The sequence below is a fragment of the Mesoplodon densirostris genome, chromosome 17 (assembly GCF_025265405.1).
Source record: "Mesoplodon densirostris isolate mMesDen1 chromosome 17, mMesDen1 primary haplotype, whole genome shotgun sequence".
NCBI classification, from domain to species: domain Eukaryota; kingdom Metazoa; phylum Chordata; class Mammalia; order Artiodactyla; family Ziphiidae; genus Mesoplodon; species Mesoplodon densirostris.
Window position 1 is genome coordinate 32,182,846 of NC_082677.1, and position 22,661 is coordinate 32,205,506.

Genomic DNA, 22,661 nt, shown 5'->3' on the forward strand with positions numbered 1-22,661 from the left:
GCAGAAGTGATGGCTTAGCATTTCCCAGAGTACATATAAAAGACTGCATCTTCTGTCTTGGCTTTCTTTCTCTTTCTCAGATCACTCACTCTGGGGGAAGTCAACTGCTGTGTCATGGAGACATTCAGGCCACCTGTGAAGATGCACGTGTTGTGGGAAGGGAAGCCTCTGGACAACAGCCGGTGAGGAACTGAGGCCTGCCAACAGCCACATAAGTGAGCTTGGAACCGGATTCTCAGGCTCCAGTCAAGCCTTGATTCAACTGCAGCTGTTGCCAACAGCTTGACTGCAGCTTGAAAATGTAAGCCTGAACCACCCAGCTAAGCTGCTCCCTGTTTCCTGCCCCTGAGAAACTGTGAGAGACAATAAATGTTTGTTGTTTCAAGCTGCTAAATTTGGGGGTAACTTGTTTCACAACAATAGATAACTAAGGCAACTTCATACTACTAAACATTGAAAACTAGCAAGGAAATCATGTTTCCATCTTTGTCCTCGCTGCTAAGAAATGTAAGCTAAATATATTTTTTTTATGTACGATAATTTTTTATTGTATCTTACATAAGATAGCCACTACAGAAATTTACATAGGTTAGAAGCAAGATGGATAGTTAAGGAAGGCCCAGTCCTGCGGGCTATTTTCTCAGAGGCTATAGGTCAGAGTTCACTGAGGGGAGGGGCTTCAGATTACCCAATTAGGTGAGAAGTGAGGAAAGGCTAAAACAGGCTGCTAGACAGAGATAACCAGGCATTGGGTCCATTAACGTCCCTAGACTTGGGAAACAGCATTACAAAACTCTCTCTCCCCTTAGGCACAGTCCCAAAATACTCTCAATCTCAGCAGCTCTGACGGGAATCGCCTGTCTCTCTTCCTTGCCTAGAGTGGGAAGACATCCACAATTTTTAGACACTATTGGTCCCTTCCCCCAACATTTGGTTTGACTATAGCACTCAGTAACCCAGAAGAAAAACAAGGTAGTCCAGGTTGTCCTTTAGTGAGAGACGGTCAGAAATACTTGTTTAAATGGGAAATACAAATCCTCCAAGGTCAACTGGTTCCCAAAGCAAACTATCAACTGACAGAATTGGGTTCTGGCTTTCCGTTTGCAGTAGCCACTCCACTCCGAGGCAATGGTGCAGAGGCTTTCTCAGAATTTCGAGATCCCTATGATCTGCACCCATCTCCAGCCATCTGCATCTGGCCCAAAATATCCACTGGGCCTTCAGCAATTTCTTTGACAGGATGATCTTCAAGGGTTAGTGAAGGATCAAAAAGCAAGGGTGAAAGAGGGCACCGCATACCGTCACCCACAACATCCAAGTCATCACTGAGCTCCAGAGATAAACTCTCAGTGGGCTGAAGCTCAGCAGCACTCAAGTACAGATCCATGGGGCCGGCTTCCAGATCGTCTGGCACAGACAGTACCTGCTCGGGCTCATACATCTGAGGAGGCAACTGGAAATGCAGTGGGCAGCAGGGATCCTCAGAGAGGCTTACAGGAACTGGTTTGTTGAAGGGTACCTCTTCAGACCCCTGGCAGCATTTGAAGAGAACCTGATTCGTGTCCTGACAAATATAACTAGAGTCTGGGTCCTTCACTTTCAGTCCAGTGGTGTCTCCATTAGACCAGAGTAAAGAGTTAACAGGTCACCAATGGCAGTCACATCTTTCTGGGTAAGGCAGTGTCTGGTCATTGGAAGAGACTGATTGGAACAACGAACATCATCCACAAAGGCCAAGCACCTCTGACTGGAATGAGTGGTATGGGCAGCACCATCTGTGGCCAGCATTCTGTGCTCCTTCAGCTGCCTATGTAGTAAGGCTTCCACTCCATAGTGCTGACGATACCACCGAAGACATTTTAGATGCTTTAAGTTCTCTCGTTCTTTGGCAAGAAGTCCCTCTGGGCCAGTCAGGAGACTACTACCTAGAGCTTCATGTTCCACTTTGCGATTGTGTAACATCGCTTCTTCTCTTTGAGTAGATGCTGAAGTCGTTTAAACTGGTCAATGTACAAAGACTGCAAACGAATAAGCTTCTCACGCATAATCAGAGCCACTTCTTCCGCTGTGTAGACACCAGCATGCCCAGAATTCGGCTGGCTTCACTGCGGCTACTTTCTGGAGTCTGAGAACCCAGCTCTGTCTTGGCATATGAGCTCAGCTGGCATAAGAGTGTTTCACCCACAGGCCCTGTATTGGTCTTCTTCATTTGAGCATGAAGTGCAAGGGCATTCCTATGGGCATGTTCAGCACAGAAGGACACCCCATCTTTCTTCTCAGACTTTGGGGCAGCACTGGGACATCTTTTTCCATTCTTCGTAGATATATAACTACACTGCTTGAAAGGGGCATTCTTGTCTTCAAGTATATGCTTAATGCAAAACTCCTGCCCCTCCAGACGAGATTGCGAGCATGGGCGATAAGTAAACGAACAAGATAGGGGCTCCTGAGACCTGGGCACTGGGGTGATCCTCCCCCGACTGGTCGGCAAGACGTGGATCCGAATCCTGTTCATACCAAAACCTTTGCAGCTGTGCCGCGCTGCTTACGGTCTCTAAGCTAAATATTATTCTTGATTTTGGTTGCTTTTCTCAGTCTGTAGTTATTGATTTATCTTCTTTCCCACCCCCCTTTATTTTTTGTTTCCTATCCTTTGTCCTCTGTCCACTGATTTTGGTTTTATTCTTCTTACCCTTTTATTGTAAAGTTCCTAAAGCCTTTTTGGAAATAGATGCAGGATAAAACAACAAAGTAAAAATAGCAGACATTAAGATTGGGTTCCAGCCGCCATCAGAGAGATCACAATCTCATGGGAGAGAAAAGAGACCAAGTAATGTGACACAGTCTATTACTAGTGTTCAACCACACAGAGATTGCCGTTGGAATTCCAAGGAAAGGGATACCAGAAAAGTTGTGTTTTAGGTCAAGTTCCCCAGAAGCAGACCTTGAGATAGGATTTGCATTACAAAAGTGCCCTCAAAATAAACTATTAAGGAAATGAGGAAAACAGGAAAGGGAAAGGGAAAAAACCAAGCCAGGAAAATTTTGAAAGTCTCATGGAAGATGGTTTCAACCTGACCCTATATGATAAGTCAGGAATATGAGAATGGCTTAGAGAGAGAGTCCTGAGCTTCCGTACTTCTGTACCCATTGGCCAAGGGCCTCTGAAAGACAGGGAATCTCCCAGGCACACCAGCTCCTAGTGGGGCCCCTTGAACTGCAAAGAAGTGGCTGCAGTAGCCTGAGGGAAGTCCTCAAAAGACAGCTGCAGTTGTCAGCAGTCAGAAGAGAGAACACACTGAAACCAAGTGAGAACACAGAAATGGTGAAGAGATCTGAGGGCATCTGCATAGAGCACCAAGGTCTGCTCTATTAAGGAAAATTCCATTCAAGGAGAAGGCTCATCACCTGTAAGGAACCTTATGGGATAGCTAGAATTGGGATAGACATGAAGGAGAAAGTATTTTACAGAATCTGAGATGACTAACCAATTATAAAACAGGTAGAACCTCTTGGGAACTCTAGAATGATTCAATATTATAACTTAGACTCTTAATTCTATTTCTAATCCCAAGGCGGGATCTTAAGCCCACCTCTTTTGGGGGTTATTAAAACACAATCATGTGTCTTTAGAAAAGAGCTGGTGAAAGGCTAGAAAAATCTCATGCTTCTTCTAAACCTTAGACATGCTATTTTTCACCCATTCTGTTTCTAAAGTACAAACACAGCATAAAACTCTGAGCTAAATCTTAAATAAGAAGAAAGCCTGGTGGAAGAGGATGAGACTCCCTAAAGTGTTTTAAGACTCTCTATTATTATCATTGTTCTTGGGCTGCTAAAATTTGGAGACCACTTCAAATACAAGCTATTTAATAATATGTCTCTTTCTCTTTCTCTCTCTCTCTCTTTTTCTTTTTTTTCCAGAATTTATCACTAATAAGTAAAGTGTTGTAATAGCTTTTCCTCCTATATACACTTTATGGTATAGTCTAAATTTATCTGGAGTTGAGCATGAAGGCATAAATCATTAAGCCCCTGCTTGCCTGATCAAGAACCTATCTTCTAGAAAAATCAGGCCTCCAGGGGCTGCTGTTCACAGAAACTCTATTTTCTGGCTCTCCGTCAGGGTTGCAGACACCTCTCCCCAAGGATTCATCAACTGCCAAACACAGAGGAAGGCAGGTCAATGATACCAAAATCTGCAGCTTCAGAAGCTTCTGAAGTTCCTGACCAGAAAAATATAATAATAAAGAGAGAGAGAGAGAGAAAGGAAAAACATTTTCAAAGGAACAAAAACACATGGTCTTAGAATTCATAGGTTATGTTCTGGAAAGGAGACTCTTGGAACGCCATAACAAGCAAGTTTCTGGGACTCTAATGATGGGCTACCAACCAGCCTAGGTAGGTACTGATCATTATTGTTTTATTAGATAGAGTCCAGTTTTGTGTGCTATTCTATCATTTTGACAAAAGGATTTCTTCATGACATGTTTTGTCATGTTATCCTGACTTAAATGTGGGTGAACCATACTGAATGATTCACATTTATAGAATGTAGGCTCTGCCTTCTAACTGAATATTTCTCTTTCAGTTTGACCCCAGATACCCTTGTACTTTGGCAACACCAATTTATAGCACAAAATGTTATAATTCCAACCCAAAACAGGAACCATTGCATTGAGGGTTGTCACTTATATTACAGGTGAGAAAGCTGAGATTCAGAGAGGTCATATAAACCTGCTTAAGGCCAAGCAAAGTCTGTAGTAGAAGATCAGTTACTTGTCTCTCTAGCCAAAGATCTTCCAGATATACCACAGTTCAACTAAGAAGGTTAGAGACCAATTTAAACTCCAAAGTGGTGCTGTATAAGGACTTAAAGAATCTTTTGAGGGCGAGACATAGTGCAATGAAAGCTGGATAGATGAGACGAAAAGCAAACTCTATCACTTCAGCATCGAATGAGAGAAGGCTATCAGGCAAGGCCACTTAGGGGCTGGATAGAGGAAGAATGACAACAAGCTGGGGACAGAGGCAGGGTAAGTATGGCAAGTGGGGTGGGCTGAGCTAGGTTTTTCAAGCTTCCTGTGGATCAGCTAATTTGAATAATTCCGTGGGTTCCCGGATATAGGGGCTGCCCTTGTTGTCTGACATCGGCTCTGGGGCAATTAGGGTGGGTGCATATTAGCCCTGGAGTGTGGAAGCTCCATAAGGGAAATGGTTGGGATATGGACTTGACCAGTACTGAGAAGGGGGACTGACCAGCCTTTAGCCATGGCCTTAGAATCGGGTGAACACAGCATCTCCAAAACAATTACAAGTGTTTATGAAAAACTAGAATTAGCCCTGGGCCAAACCACAGATACTCACAGAAGCAGCTGTGAAAAAATAAAGAAAAATAAACAGCACCATTAAGAATCAAAAGACCTGGGGTTGAGTCCCTCTGTCACTCATTTGCTATGTGGCTTTAGGCAAGTTGTTTAACTTCCTCTGTACCTCAGGCTCTTCATCTGTGCATCGAGAATTCATATAATTCACCTTACAGGATTGTGGTGGAGATTAAATATAATAATGTACATCTAACAAATACACATATTTCATATGTTTATATAAAATATAAGGTTGTAAACAAAGGAATTTTCACCCTAATCATAGATACCATTCAAATGTGATGATATCAAAATATTTTTTTAACATCTTTATTGGAGTATAATTGCTTTACAATGTTATGTTAGTTTCTGCTGTATAACAAAGTGAATCAGCTATATGTATACATATATCCCCATTTCTCCTCCCTCTTGCGTCTCCCCCCCGCCCTCCCTATCCCACCCCTCTAGGTGGTCACAAAGCACTGAGCTGATCTCCCTGTGCTATGTGGCTGCTTCCCACTAGCTATCTATTTTATGTTTGGTAATGTATATAAGTCCATGCTACTCTCTCACTTTGTCTCAGCTTACCCTTTCCCCTCCCCACGTCCTCAAGTCCATTCTCTACGTCTGCGTCTTTATTCCTGTCCTGCCCCTAGGTTTGTCAGAACCATTTTTTTTCTTTTTTTTTAAGATTCCATATATATGTTAACATACACTATTTGTTTATCTCTTTCTGATTTACTTCACTCTGTATGACAGACTCTAGGTCCATCCACCTCACTACAAATAACTCAATTTCATTTCTTTTTACGGCTGAGTAATATTCCATTGTATATATGTGCCACATCTTCTTTATCCATTCATCTGTCAATGGACACTTAGGTTGCTTCCATGTCCTGGCTATTGTAAATAGTGCTGCAATGAACATTGTGGTACATGACTCTTTTTGATTTATGGTCTTCTCTGGGTATATGCCCAGTAGTGGGATTGCTGGGTCATATGGTAGTTCTATTTTTTGTTTTTTAAGGAACCTCCACACTGTTCTCCATAGTGGCTGTAAAAATCAATTTTACATACATAGTAAAAATCAATTTACATTCCCACCAACAGTGCAAGAGGGTTCCCTTTTCTCCACACCCTCTCCAACATTTATTGTTTGTAGATTTTTTGATGATGGCCATTCTGAATGGTGTGAGGTGATACCTCACTGTAGTTTTGATTTGCATTTCTCTAATGATTAGTGATGTTGAGCATCCTCATAATGATATCAAAATATTTTAAAGGACCATATTCTTATCACTACATATACCTACAATCCTTCTAATTCTCAGTGAGTGTCTTTTTACTACCAAATAGACAGAACTATAAATTGTAGATTCTTGATATAATAGATCAAGATAGTTCCTTCCAATGTGTTTTGTTCTATTGCCTCAAAATAATAAACTGACAAGACAATATCATGCATCATATTAGTGGCAGCTTATTCAGTGAAACTCATAAGGAGAGGAGCCTGCAGCTCACAGACAGACACTAGGTTTCATCCTTTGTTAGCTCATCCTTCTTTGTAAACTCCTGAATTTCACAGAGTAAGAAAAATCGTAACTTATAATGATCAGAAAAAGGCATGATTCATGAAAACACTCCAAGTTCTTGGAAACACAAAAACTTTAAAATTATCAGGGGTAAAAGCAAGATAAAAATAAATCATTTTGAACTTAGAAGGACTAGTTTGGGGTAAAGATTTATAAGAGGTATCTAGGAATGGGAGTCTGACTATAAAACATTCAGAGTTCTTTTCCAGACTTCAGAAGTTCTCAATGATTCTCAGTTCATTTTTCTCAGGAAGCACAGTTCTTTTGATATCAATAAAAGAGACTCAAATTGACCTCACCACTGAGTCTTTCTCATTAAAATTTCTTCCCTCATCAGAAATGAGTGGTAGAGCAGACTCCCAAGGAAGGAAACGGTCTGTCAGTTAAAACCCTTGTTCACATTCTCTCAAGAGCTAAAAAGTGTTTTCCAGGAAGACCTCAAACATTTCCAAGAGATAGAGCTTTTCTTTTGTGTCCTTTCTCCACAGAAACGAGACACGGTGAATTACTCAACTACATATATTTTCAAAGCATCATAGTGTGAGTACTTTTTAAATGCCTATAAAGCAATAGTCTGCGTAGTGTAGTTCAAAGAGTATCACTTCTAATGAAGTCCAGCCCAAACAGGAATTTCCAATCACTACTCACAAATCCCAAATATTAAGTGTATCCATTTACAAGTGCATAAAACCTCTCCTAATGTGTATACTTGTCTATTCTATAACCTTGAAACTCCTGGGAGCCTCCTACTACCTTAGTCCGAGTTCATGTACTCTCTTAGCACTCACCTGTTTACCAAGAATTCTCCTCCTATATCAGTGGCCAGAATGAGGTCATGTAATAGGAAGGAACATATCTGACTCCATATTAGATCTATTTCTTTTGCTTTAACGTTAGTATTCTATTGCTTTTGCTTTGAGTTAAGAATGTTGCCTATACCCTGAAATGTACAGGATAGATTATTCTCAAGGCTCTGACCTTTAAGGGTGTAACACTTTTCCATTCATATAGAGATAACAAGTTGCAGAATAGCGAATAACATTTGTCTTGTTGGAGGTTTACAGGAACATCTGACCTGACCTACCTGGACAGTTGTAAGAGCAAAGGATTCCAACACCAAGAAGTTTGCAACAACCAACCACACCCCCTCCCCTTTCAGCATAAAAGAAGCCTGAATTCTGACTTGGGTACAATGGCTCTCTAGGATGTTAGTGTGCCATCTTCTCAGACTTTCCCAATAGAGTCATTATTCCTTGCTCCAACACCTCATCTCCTGTTTTATTGGCCTGTCATGTGGCAAGCAGAACAAGCTTGGACTCACACATCCACTTCTGGTAACATATCCAGCCACTGGTGAGGGGAATTAGACTACCACACTTGGCTAGGACAAGTCAGGATTTATTGCTGAATCATGTGAGAAGGGGTGGGCACTGAACACATTAAGTTCTAAAATGTCCATTGGTTAGGAACCCAGCAGGGTCTGTTAGCATTGTCATTTCCTGAGTACTGCATTTAGCATTTTAATACAATATTTTATTTTATCTTCAAACACTCATGAGCTATTTATTACTATTCTCATTTTACATATGAGAAAACAGTTGTGGAAAGAATCAATAATATGCCTAATAGATCAGTGATATGCCCAGTGTCACATCATTTTTCATAGTGGAGCCAGAAAGTACAGCTAAGTTTGATTCTAAAACCTTTACAATTACCTAGTATGCCGAACTTTGCAGTAAAAACTTCAGCAGCTATGGTTTCTGTTGAATCATCATAATAAGTTGCTGTTGAATCATCAATTTGTTTTCCTTGGAAGTTCTTGGCAAATAACAGATGAAAGATACTGGGCTTGGACCCTTCTTAGTTATCCCCAAACCAACTCAGTCAGATTCACCTATGCTGAGATTGTTCAACAAAACAGCCATATGAAAAAACAGAGAGAACCAGAGGCTTGCCATGAAGTTCTGAGAACAATAGATTTATTAGGAAGAAATAACAAAATATCATTGATTCGCTGGAGAAAATGTTCCTGCTCTGATCCTCACATGCTGATAGTACAGACGGACCCAGCTTAGCTGAGGCACGCTTTGTGCTTCAGCTGTTTACTTAAGCAGCACCAGGGTTCTCAGAAATAGTTGCCATGCCAACCAGCTCCAGGACTATATATACATTCATGACCAGGGCTTATTCTTAGGGCTTTGTTACCTCTCTTTCAAAAGTTTGAATCTCTTATTGCTAAACTGCTTGCATTCATGCGTTACAGTCTCTGATAGTCAGGTGGCTTCCCTTTCTCCAGCAGGTGAAAAACCCAAGTGGAGGTTTGCAGCTTGTGCAGAGCAATCTTTTGACGCCACAATTTTATAGTCAGGGACCAGACTGCTCTTTTTGCCGAAGCCTCTGAAGATTTGGTGTTTAGATGATAAAGGGCAGTGCCTTTTGTCATCTATTATTAACTGTCACATGTGTGCATTACCACGGAAGTTCTCAAAGGGGAAGTAAAGTGTGATTTTGAGGTACTATGATCATCATGCTTTTTAAATTTCTTTGCCGCATTTTTAATAGGGCACATTTCAGAATAGCATCAGCCAACAAATTTGGCCAATCAATCCAGCTCATGTCTCCTGCTACTGCTGCATTTAAATAAACCTGCAATGTTGAAAGCTGAAGAGAGAAAGCTCTTTAATTACCTTTTCTCCTGTTTATGTTATTTTGATGGTTTTGTTCAAATGCATCTGAATTTTCAGTCTGTTTATTTTCTAATTATTGGATGACTACATGCAGCACTGCCATTTCAATTAGATTTTGATGGCTGATAAAACCACTGTTGACAGGGAGTGCACAAATGAATTTGGGTAAACCAGATTAGTGATGTTTGTGTTGTTGCATTTAAATAAAACCAAATATCCTGGTAGCAATGTGATCAAATGTGAAAAAAAAATTATAAAGAAAGAAAAAGCAGTACTGTGAGAAATCAGGTTTTCAACAGAGAAGCTGTTTCCTGTTGAGACATCATTTTAAATCCTCAAGTGTGCTGCCACTTCTTCAAACAGATTAAAACCCCAAAAAAATCATATAATCTCTTCTAACAAGAGGTTTGTAGCTAGACAGATTGCTTTAAAGGAGAAAGAAGTAGAAAGAAAGTCAAAATCTAAATACTGATAATACATGCTAAATCGATCTGAATTGATAAGGTAGAGAAAGCATGGTGATAAAGCTTAAGGGGTTAAGACTTTATGTTCACCAGAAAGATCAATACCTAGGGAGGAAGAACACTTGGAAACATTTCCATCTCCAACTAACAACTGAAATATACATAGCAGAGGAGACAAAGAAGAAACAGACAGGCTATTTCCCCGGGAACAGACCCTGCCCCAGCGGGGCTCAGGCTTGCTTTATCGATGTAATAACTGTGCGAATGATGATCTTGAAGTGTTAAAATATTTGCAAAAAGGAGTGGATATCTCCTGTTTCTCTCAAGTCATTAAAGCAAAGCCAGAGAGTTTAAACATAACAGAACCATGTGTCGTTGGCCAAACTGAACAGAAATTAACATCCATGCAGGGTGTGTCACCCGCCATGCCCTCTGCTCCATGCTGTGCCATGAAGCAGCCTCCCGGCTTGGAACGTGTAGCCCACCTGGCTGCTCAAGGGAAGAGCTGGGATAAAAACACTGGAGTGACTCCAATGCCTTTGCTCTTGGACATTTGGCAATGGCAGGTTATCTAGTTTGATTTCATCTTATAAAATATTCACTTATTATCTACTATTTGCTCCTCCTTTCCCTCCTCACTGAGTGGGATCTGAGGTCTTCACCAGGAAAGCTCAGCCAGGATTGGTAGTGAGCGAGAAGTACTGCCTACCATCTACGTGTTCACAAACAAAGCCTGATGTTAAATGTCTGGGAGAACAAAGCCCAGAACGGTTGGCTACACTTCTCACCTTTCAATCAGATGTTTTGATATAATAGTCTAATAATAGCTAACAACTATATAGAGCTTTCTATATGCCAGGCACTTTCTTAAGCCCTTTATAGATAGCTCATTTAATCATCATCACAAAAGTTAGGTATTCTTATTTCCATCACCCCTCTTACAGATAGGGAACAAGGGGACAGAGAGAACTCTCAGCTACTGAGTAGAAGAGCCAGACTCTGACCTAGGGAGTCTTGCTCCAGAGTCCATGCTCCTGCCTGACAATATTTCCTGAGCCTGAGAGGATGACTGAGTGGGCATGTGATCTTGCATCATGCATATATAAGTGGTGCTTGCATCTAATTGTATATCTCTGGTCCACTGAACAGTGAAACAAAATTGCTTTTCTATTACCTGTTGTTTTTCATGATTACTGCTACTGATAGTTGGCCTGATAAAAATGTGTTTCTAATTGTTATAATGTATAGAATTTCTAACATTTCCATATGCCAAACTTATGAATAATATATTTATACCCTGCTTCACAAATCAATTGCCTATATTCTCTACTTTCACACTAAAGGAAACAGCTCTATGAAACTAACTTCTACTTGTAATGCATTCTATACCTACTGTACAAATGTGTACAGCATTTCATTTGGTCCTCACAGCAAGTCCATGAAGTAGTATAGGTGTTATTCTCTCAGAGTGAAAAGACAAAGAACTAGGCATGGGTAAATGAAAGACAATAATCGATGGGATCCATTCTGAAAAATAAAAGAATAAGATGGAAAAATGATAGATGCTGTGACTGAAGAAGTTGGCTTGCCCATAATGACTGTTGAATAAGTCAGACAAACTGCTTAAGATCCTAGAGAGGCTAGGCAGAGGCCTATTAGCCCAGAAATTACAATTACTGTTTTCTGAATACCATAGCATGGACTCTGGGGAGTTAGATAAGGAGAACCGAAGTCTCTAACTTTAAAGGACTTATAATTTGAAGAAGAGGTATGCACGTAAGTCCATATAAATAAGAAAAAGATATAACACAACTTCAACATTTTGTTTTTTGGTTTTTTTGCTGTGAAGCTTGTGGGATCTTAGTTCCCTGACCAGGGATCAAACCCAAGCCCCCTGCACTGGACCACCAGGGAATTCCCAGCACTGCTCCACCTTAGCTCCCAATAAAATATTGATACTTGGGCTTCTCTGGTGGCGCAGTGGTTGAGAGTCCGCCTGCCGATGCAGGGGACATGGGTTTGTGCCCCGGTCTGGGAAGATCCCACATGCCGGCCTGGCCTGTGAGCCATGGCCACTGAGCCTGCGTGTCCAGAGCCTGTGCTGCACAAAGGGAGAGGCCACAGCGGTGAGAGGCCTGCATACAGAAAAAAAAAAAAAAAAAAAAAATTGATACTTGAAAAAAGTAACTGTCTTCTAATCTAATATCCACTAGATTACTTACAGGATTATTGCTAAAGAAAGAATTAAAGTTATTATTGAGAAAAGAATAAAGAGCACAATGAAATCATTGAGTAAGATTCTTGAACAGATGGAGAGTATTTAATGTTGATGGGTAGGATAATGCTGTAGGTGGAGGAGCTGTTGTAACCCAGTTGCTGCTGGAAGTTAGAAGTCACTTTAATAAAAATTTCCATTGTATGAACTCAGGACCAAGATCTGAAATGAGAGTAATGATGGAGTTTGAGTGTAGCACATTCTTACCCAGCCAGTCTAAGAAGTTAGGAAGAGTAAGCACTGTACTCTCTTGGTTTCTTGTTCAGTAGTAAGGCAGTGTTGGAGAAAAGGAAAGTTTTATAATGATAAAAATTCTAAGGACTTCCCTGGTGGTGCTGTGGTTAGGAATCCGCCTGCCAGGGCAGGGGACATGAGTTCGAGCCCTGGTCCGGGAAGATCCCACATGTCGCGGAGCAACTAAGCCCTTGCGCCACAACTACTGAAGCCCGCGCACCTAGAGGCTGTGCTCCACAACAAGAGAAGCCACCGCAATAAGCCAGCACACTGCAGCGAAGAGTAGCCCCCACTCTCTGCAACTAGAGAAAGCCAGAGGGCAGCAAAGAAGAACCAACACAGCCAAAAATAAATAAGTAAATAAAATAAATTTAAAAAAATATTCTATACTGTATTTCTAACATGAAGATTACTGCATTTACCTGTTATGATCTTAGTTGCATGTTTTTATACTGGTGATAGACATGGCTTATTCATCTACTCTCTAATTTGACCCCTCCCTCTTACCTTCCTTCTCAATAAACATCACACATCTACAATTAAAAAAACGAATCCCAATGGACTGGGTTAGGTTGTACATGCGAGAGCTGTCTGGGGAAAAGAAAGAAAGTTGGCTCTTATCAACGTGTTATGACAGAACCAGGAAGACATCCCACCATAAGTACCCAGGAACTAGACCCAGGGGTTATTTCAGGGGTCACACTAAAATAGCTGCTTTTCTGCTTTTAATTGCAATTACATATGACAGTTTATCTCAACATAACCTACAGATAAATTGTGATTCAGAACCTAAGAAGGTATAAAATGTTACACATCTTATCAGAATTTTGTTTACTACAGACTTTATAGTCTTACTGTTAAGTAGTGTATGGCCTTAAGACACTATGTCAATTTCTCTGAATATCTTTTTCTTCATCTGTAAAAACTGGGATTGAATTGGGAAGAGATATAAACTCCAAAATCAGCTAAAACTGGAGTTCTAGGCACTGTGACATAATGATCTTGCAGCACATTGTATTACACTGTTGTGCTTCACCCTAGCTCTTCTTTCATCGTGTGACAAAAGGATTCTGTCCAGTAAACAATACTACTGTGTAATACTTGAACTCACACTTATTTTTGCTGTATTATTACCAGCATTTTTTTATATTTCTAAAAAATGCTTTTTTCATTGTCATCAAATATAGTAGTTTCTTCACATTGAATTTTCAGAAGAAAGAAAGATGGGGAGTTTTCAGAAAGGAGAAAGATATATTCTGTTTCAAGTCAGTTTCATCTTTGCAGTCTTGCATTGCATTGCATTTTAAGTCTCACATGACACATTGATAATCAAACTTCAAAGTATCTAGGAAAAATTCAAATCATCCCCTTTCTCTCCTCTTCTACTCTTCTATTAGAGGAAATGTAACAAAGGGAGGTGAGAAGAAAAGAGAAAAGGAAAGGAGAGGAAACTTTTCAAGATTTCAGACTGTCACTATCAAAATAAAAGTTCTTACAAACACCTTCCCTGTAAACAGAAGGAGTTGAGAGTCTAGCCCTTCTTGAGAACATGTTTCTTGCCCCTCCTCCTCTGTGCTGCTTGCTCTGTCCACATTTTTACCCCTGTTCTCCTCTCTGTAATCTCTCCACTCGGCTCTGTTTTCTTCATGCTCTCCCTGCCCCCAGCATCTCTTCTGCTCTGACCCCTTTGGCTGTCTCCAAGCTTCCTCTGCTCCTCCGATATCCTATTCTATTTCAGTAGCCCTTTCCATGTCCTCCTCTGCTGCCCCTGCCCTCCACAAACCCTTGTGATCTTTCTGGCCTCCGAAGCTTTTCCTATGATCACTCTCCTTGGGTTTTCTCTGATTTCTCTGCCCTCTCTGGCTTTCTCAACTTTCTTTAGAACTCAGAAAACCTTAAAAGGTTCAGAGATTAATTTCAGTTTGGATAAGCACCCAAACTTGTGAGTGCTTACACTGATTCTTTACTAAAACTCTATATCTAAAATCTCACTGGGAAGGTCGGCCTTATAAAAGTTCAAGTTCTTAGAATTTTATCAAGAGAATAATTTCCCCTCAAACACTAGCCTTTCTGCTTCTAATTCTGGGTATGAGGAAAAGAGGGCCGTTGTTTACTATGCACAATTTATCTTCTTTCATGGGAGGTGAGCTCTATACATGATTAGAAATCTCAGTAGGGCACTGAGGACAGACCCAAGCAAGCATTTTTTTATTCATTCAGTAAAGGTTTATTAAATGCCTGCTACATGATAGAAGTGCAGGAAGCTGTGCTTTACTTCAATCTCAATGAAATAATCATAGACTTACTTTTCATAAATACATTTTATAGACAGTATACTTTGTGACCTTAAATTAGATTAGAAATGTCAAAAATGTTACTGTGTAAGTCTCCCTACTACTCTTGCTTCACTGTCTAGAATTTAAAGATTAGATATTGTTATTCACTTTCTTTACCTTAAAATGCATGTTTCCATTATCCCTATCACAGAGCAGCTTAGGTACTTTTAATCAAAAGTTTTCACCGATTCTGTTACCAAACAAAGTTTGTGTGCCCAATGTACAGTGAGGCCAAACAAAGCGAAACTTCAGAGTTTGGAGCAGAGAAATGTTTATTGCAGGGCCAAGCAAGGAGAAGGGGTGGCTCATGCTCAAAAACTGAAAGCTCTCTGATGGTTTAGGGGGCAGAAGTTTTTATAGGCAAAATGTGGGGTGAGGGCTGCAGGGTGTGTGACTTTCTTCTGATTGGTTGGTGGTGAGGTAATAGGGTGGTGCTATAGGAATCTTGTGCTCAGCCTCAAGTTGCCATCCTCCACCTGAGTGGGGACCTTAGTTCTGCAAAAGAACTCAAAGGTATTATTATATATATCCCTTGAGGGGGAACCAGAACGCTGCCCCAAACATGCACTACTGTTTCTTGACTTCTCCTCCCTTGTCTCTGCCTCTCCTTACTTCCCTGATTAGCAATTGTTTGAACCTGTCCTTTGGAACTCAGGGAAGATCAAAGGGGCTGAATGAAGCCTATTTCCTACAAACAAGAAGCAAGGGACACAGAAAGGTTTTGACCTGGGAGCCTCACAGGGCCCTGCTCTGTTTCAATTCTCCCTTTCCTGGTCAATTCCTTACCATAAAGAATGAAAAATGAATAGGATGAAATCATAATTCTTTCTGCTTGATGTCTCCATCCACTATTTAGTATATTTCTTTGTTTAGCTTTTATTTTTACATTTTTTATGAAAACTGGAAAACTGAATTTTTATAGTCAACATCAAGCTAGATTGCATAATCTGAAAATATCTGAAATGTTGAGCCAAAAGGTAAATTCTATCTTCTGTCCTACTTATATATGGACATTTGCTCCTGTATCCCTTTGTTATAGGAGTCCCAAACTGGAGGTTCATGGGCCATGTCTGCCAAAAGATGTGTAGTATTTGCCTGTAAAATATTTTTTAAATCTGAACATGAATTCTGTAGCAGACTGATAATCTCCACTTTGCCATAATCTCCAGTAATATCCAGTCATCTACTTGTAAAATCATGGACCTCAGATTGAGACTTGAACCCACGGGCCAAGACTTGAACCTAGGCAAAACCCAGATTGGGACTTGAACCCACTTTCTTTTAACTGAGATCACACACTTGGTCTCAGGTCTTAATGAAGTTCAGGTTCTTGATGTCTCATCGCAGAAAGAATTCAGTGAAAGACAAAGTGATACATAAGAAGTGGATTTATTTAGAGAGAAACACACTCCCCAGATACAGTGTAGGCCATCTCAGAAAGTGAGAGCGGCACCAGGGTATGGGGTTGCCAGTTTTTATAGGAGTGGGTAACTTCATAGGCTAAAGAGTGGGAGGAGTATTCCAGCTATTTTGGGGAAGGGGTGGGGATTCCCAGAAATTGGCTCACTGCCCACTTTTTGACCTTTATGGTCAGCTTTGGAACTGTCATGGCACCTGTGGGTGTGTCATTTAGCTCACTGATGTGTTATAATGGGTGTATACTGAGGCTCAAGGGCTAGTGGAAGTCAATTCATTTACCATCTTGGACCTATTTGGTCCTAGTCAGTTTATGTCAGGTTATGTCATTATTTTAAAGGTTGTGCCCTGCCCCCTTCCCTCGTGTTTTGCTTGTTCTAGTTCACACATTTATATTACTCACCTAGTTCCATATGCATTTGTATTTATGATTCGTAACTGAGTGTAAAAAGGGAGGTGAGATATGGAGGGACATGAACATTTGATAATAGCTCAATACATCCTAACAGTAGGTTAGCTTGAAATGTAGTGAGAAAATGCAAACTTCAGGTCTCGTTCTCCCACACCTTCTCTGTATGGATGAAAAAATAAGGTGAACTAAGGAAAGGAAGCATTCTATTTTCTTGATAACTCCCAAGAGACCCTTCTACAGTGTTTGGGATGAGTGAGCCTGCATTCTTAGAAGAATTCTCTTTTAATAGAAGCTAGCAGGAATATTCACTTTCTCCCAAACAGCGGGATGTTGCTTTCCAGTGTTAAATTTTATTCAAGGATCAGGAAGATAATATTTATAAGTAAGCCCTTAAATAAAATTGAATAGATTATCAGGGTATCTTTTATGGTATGGTAAGGTAATGCCTGAGTACAAAAGGGCAGCGAGATTACAAGAATTTGTCCATTTCCTTAATTCTGGCAGAATTGTACCTACATAGAAAGTGTCACTGACAATTGCAAGTTCCTTCAGAAAATCAAGGGGCCAGAAATAAGTTGAACCTACACTGGATATGCTGCTTCTCAACTTGCTCTATATAGCCACCTCACTCGAATTCTGTATTAGGATCAAAATTATGTTTCTATATGGGAGGAGGACAGAGTAGTATACAGTATAGGATTAATTTAGCCCAGATTGAGGTTTGACCTTTGCCCTCAGCTCCTGGGAAGTAATCTCTACAAGTGTCCACTGATAAGAGTGTCTTTGTTGGGGGTGGGGGTGGGCGTGGTTGAGCCACGCTAGATAGTCTATACTAACGAAGTGACTTATGATGGGGAGCTTTGTCCACATGATATCAGCTCAATCTCTGGATGGGCTGGAGACTAAGGTCAGCCACATGGACAGTCAACTATGTGTATATGACTGAGCCCCAGTAAAACTCTGGATATTAAAGATCAGGTAAGCTTCCCTGCTGGCAGTACTCCAGGTATTGAGAGAAATAGGCACTGTCCACACAACTCCACTGGGAGAGGACAACTGGGTGTTCCATTCCTTATCTTCTGGATCCTCCCTTTGCAACTCTTCCCTCTGCTGATTTCATCTGCATCTTTTCACTATAACAAAACCAAACCATGAGTATAACAGCTTTTCTGAGTTCTCCAAGTCTTTCTAGTGAATTATTGAACATGTGGATGGTCTTGGGGACCCCTGAAAATACAGATGGAGAAGGTCAGAGGGATGGGGGAGAATCTGTAATGCTTTAGAAATTCAGCAGTAACTTTCTAAGGGTTCTAGCCCTATAAAGCCAACTATTGTCAGAAGACAGAGCTCCTCAGATTTTCAGCCCTTATCCAGCTCACAGAAAGGGGTCTAGGCATCCAAGAAGGGTAGCCTGAGCTTCTCAGCAACAACATATGGATTCTTCTTCTTCTTTCCAATGTAAGCCCCATGAAGAGAGAGAAAGAAAATCCAGCCAACTCATCTTTCCTTCATTCTCAGCATCTTATTCAATAAGTTTTCCTAAACCTGCTTCTCAATATCATCTGATTAAGGAAAAAGATAATTATGATATTAATGTCTTGCTTCCCAACACTGAGTGAAGTCACAAGCACTTAACTTCACACTTCAAAGAAATGGGTACCAGTGTACCAGACACCTATTATTCAAATGCAAATCTCAGAGTGAGACTGAAAACAGTTTCTTTTCATTTCTGACTACAAAGAACAGATGGCATTTTCACTGAACTGATCTCAAATTGCCTGTGGGACTGGAGGAAAAATGCAGGTATGTGTATAGATCCACCTTAGAAAGTAACAACTTATCTTTGGGAAAATATACATCTAGACTAATTCACTCCTGATACTAATAACATGCTGCCAAACACTGGAAAAGTTTTCCCCTACTTATCCCTTTCCTTCTTAGTAGAAACTTCTAAGCCCAAGAGCAGAAATATAGGAAGCTTAATGGTGCACATCCAGGGTTTCCTCTCTCCTAGTATATCTTCCATACTATAATCACAGGGCAGGGCACAGCCAATGTGGAACATGGTACAGACACCAGGGCTGCTATGACGCCGACTCCTACTACTTATGGAACGGTTTTCAAGTACCTGTCACTGTGCTGAGCACAAGCATTATCTTCTTCCATCCTCCCAACAGCCCTGGAGGGAGGAGGTGTTATTCTTCCCATTTTATAGAGATGAGGAATCCAAAGTTTAGAGAGGTTCAAGGACGTGCCCAAGATCACAAAGCTAGCAACTGCAAAATCAGCCTTCCACCCCAGTCTGTCCACCTAAAAACAGGTTTTTAATCGATGCACATTCAGCTCTCTAGTTAATTAGAGACTGATTCTAGCCATTTATCTTAAGGATCATTAATGGATTGCTAATATTCAAATAAGTAAAGTACAGTAAAATACCCTTAAGATTAAAAGTACTCAAATTATACAGAATATAATGAAATGTTTCTTGGATGTTTCAGATGATACTTTAATCCCTGCTAACGTCTCAGGTACATCATCCTGCAGAAGAGTGATTGTGCTAAAGAAGTGTAGGTCAGAAGAATAACAGATAAATCAACCTCCACTTACATATAATCACTACCTTAATTCTCATAAATACTTTTGCAGAGTTCATAATGTAGTGATCTACTAACTTTTTTTCAATTCAACTTAACAAATCTTTATCTAGCGCCTTCTTTGTGCCAAGCCCCATGGTAAGCTCTGGGCAGCTGTAATAAGTGTGATATAATGCCTGTCCTTAAGGAGGACACATTCTGACTTTGGAACAGTATATTATCCCCCTTGCAATAGAATTACCTTATCAATATTTAACTGGCTGTAATGGAATATTAGCAGCAACAGATCTACATTTTAAAAAATAACAATTGGTATGTCCACTGATGTTGTAAAGTGACTACTATTTTTCTCTTCTCCTCTCCTTTATGTTATCTATTTCAATGAGCTAAAACTTTACCTCCTATGTCACCCAAGCTTATTTTGAAACTCTCTCCCATACACACACACACACACACACACACACACACACACACACACACACACACCCCTTACTAAATAAATCATTTGATGGTGGTATTTATGGCATTATCTAGCATCTATCACTGCTGCATATTCACAGGGATTTTGCAAAAATCTCTCTTATGACTCTTGGGAGGGAAAAGGAGCAGGGAACAAAGGTAGAAGAATGAGAGGAAAGAAGCATAACCTTCCCTTTGGCAGATGTCTGAGAAAAGGAGACCCTTTATGAGATCACTGCATCAAAGGGAAGTAAGAAGTTTCCAGGCTGCCAGTCACAAAGCCACCAAAACTCACTTTTAATGAAAAAAGAAACTGTTAACTTCTGCACTGTTGTAAAATACTTACCAAAGACACCTTCCCTGCTAAGTGCCATTCATTTCAGGAGTGAAATGCCGTAACAGAGAAAAATGCCCAGGGCAACTGGGAACGGGGAACTGTGTGGTTAAACTGTCCCTGTAGGGGAGGGAAAACGTCTCTTTCCTTGACAGCTACCCCACTTAACTACTGTGCAGTCAGCTCTACTTGGCACCAGTGAAAATTCAGTCTTCCAGCAGATTCCCTGCCATCTGCCTTGTGACTATCAGCCTACAGTCAACACACCTTGAATGCTTAAAATCCTCAATGACTCCAAGGGCTGCCTTTTGGGGGCAATTAGAAGATCCATGGGAAGAAAATCTTTACTTTGCCACTTGGCTTCAGTTTATGAATTTAGTTGAAATTCTGGAAGACAACATTCAACTAAACATTATTTCCTGATTTTTTTTTCTTCACCCTGGTGTTTTTTTGGTATCCACAGCCAGCAGCCATGGAAGCTGAGGGAGTGACAAATGGCCATCAGGAAGGCTTGAGTCTCCAGAAAATCAGCAGAGATTTTATTCAACTAACAAGGAGGAAAAAGGAGAAATGAAAACAGAAACAAAATAAGTTCAGTTTTTGGCCCCAGGGCTCTACCAGGTATGTGCCAATTTATTCACCCTGAAATCTGAAGAGATTCCAGATGGAAACATTTTCATTTGTTTTTATTATTTCTTTACTTTACTGGGATTTTAGTGGTTACTACTTGAAAGTTTCCTTTAGAGGGCTAAGAAAGAAGCAAAAACAATTACCCAAAATCTATGGAGGGAAGAGAAGTGTTTACTCACTTAGATCACTGTGGTATGGAGTATATGTCTCAGTAAAGCCAAGATCTGCTCTTCCAAAATGTATTTTTCCACAAGAAAGAAAAAGTTTATTTTTTTTTTTGTACAAAATACATGACTGGGCTTGAGTAAAATCAAAACATGTCTTCCTGATCCATTTGAGTCCTAGCTAAATGACAAAAGCTAAATGACTATTCATCAGTTCAGTCCAGGACCTGAAAACTTAGATAATTTCTTGTATCTTCATAGTCTGTAAAGTCTTGTGAACAGTGGTATAGATGGAAGAAACAGTTTTTTAATCCAGCTAGTATTGTTCTCCCCATGGTTACACTTTTATCCCTGGTAATTTCTGTCTACTTCCTCTTGTTGAATGATTCCTCTAGATTTGGATTAATAGACACCTTAAATTTCTTCAATTCAGATCCACATTAATTAGATTCATAGCTCTACTCATTTTCCTAGGCACACACTTAAAGAGGTCATAAGCTCAAATATAAATAATGCCTCTGAACAAATGCATTTTTCAATACTGTATTTAAAAATACACTAAAGCTGAAACAAAAGCTTCCCAGTTAAAATACAAAGTGGCATAGTTTCAACCAAAAACATATTAAGCATTTAACCATACTGCACCTGTGCTCCAAGGACAGTTTTTTAGCTTCTTAAAGACATTTAAAAATGCAATTTAGGGCTTCCCTGGTGGCGCAGTGGTTGAGAGTCCGCCTGCTGATGCAGGGGACACGGGTTCGTGCCCCGGTCCGGGAGGATCCCACATGCCGTGGAGCAGCTGGGTCCGTGGGCCATGGCCGCTGAGCCTGCGCGTCCGGAGCTCGTGCTCCACAACGGGTGAGGCCACAGCAGTGGGAGGCCCACATACAGCCAAAAAAAAAAAATGCAATTTAAGTTATTTCATAGCATCTTAACGTGGTTTTCAATCACTTCCATTTGGAATTAAACTTAGATTGACTTTACAACCAATACTCATCTTCCTTTATTCCTAGATTTTTTGGAGACAAGAAGTAATTCTCTATGTTGCAAAGAAGAGTTTTAGTTGCATTAAGAATTTCTACTCTGAAGAGAAAGACAAATATCCTATGATATATCTTATACGTGGAATCTAAAATATGACAGAAATGAACTTATCTATGAAACAGAAACAGACTCACATACATAGAGAACATACTCGTGGTTGCCAAGGGGGATGGGGTTGGGGGAAGGATGGAGTGGGAGGTTGACGTTGGGGTTAGTAGATGTAAGCTATTACATATGGAATGGATAAACAACAAGGTTTTACTGTATAACACAGGGAATTATAGTCAATATCCTGTGATAAACCATAATGGATATATATAACTGAATCACTTTGCTGTACAGCAGAAATTAACACAGCACTGTAAAACAACTATACTTCAATTTAAAAAAATTAAAATAAAATAAAAAGAATTTCTACTCTGTCAGAATCTGAATCAAAAAGAACAAGCATGGTAACTTTTTTTAAACTGAAAAGTGAGTGAAAGATCCCAAGTGTATGGCTCACACATATCAACCCTCAAGTCAGCGTCCTGGAATAGCAAATGGTATTTTTCCAGCCTCTAGATCCCTGTTGCATTTGCTGGGATTCTCTCATTAGCAGTTTCTGGAAGCTGGAAGTGAGTTCCATAGCCATGACTGATGTTTTGAACTCAA

At 40.3% G+C, this 22,661-nt stretch overlaps 1 pseudogene; it reads right to left on the bottom strand.

Annotated features, from left to right (window-relative positions):
• Window positions 1-862: 862 nt before the first annotated feature.
• LOC132477565 (KAT8 regulatory NSL complex subunit 2-like) lies at window positions 863-2,544 on the bottom strand (annotated as a pseudogene).
• Window positions 2,545-22,661: the final 20,117 nt, after the last annotated feature.